Below are 241 nucleotides of genomic sequence, written 5' to 3' on the forward strand. Positions count from 1 at the left end.
ACAAATATTCATTTTCCCAGTTTTTATTGTACCCACACCTTCTCTTTTTAACTGATGATGGCGTTGCCTCAGACTCAATCTCTTTCTCCATTTTTTGAATTGGAAAGCGCGCATCTGGTATGCACTTGCGTGCGCTGTCATGACAACCACGAAAAAGTTGACAACAACCTAGTTATCAGTTTAACTGAGGGGTGGGTGTGGCAACAGAAGCGTGCTGAACTGTCAAGTAATGTTCGTTTGA

The sequence above is a fragment of the Cyprinus carpio genome, chromosome B3, assembly GCF_018340385.1.
Source record: "Cyprinus carpio isolate SPL01 chromosome B3, ASM1834038v1, whole genome shotgun sequence".
NCBI lineage: Eukaryota > Metazoa > Chordata > Actinopteri > Cypriniformes > Cyprinidae > Cyprinus > Cyprinus carpio.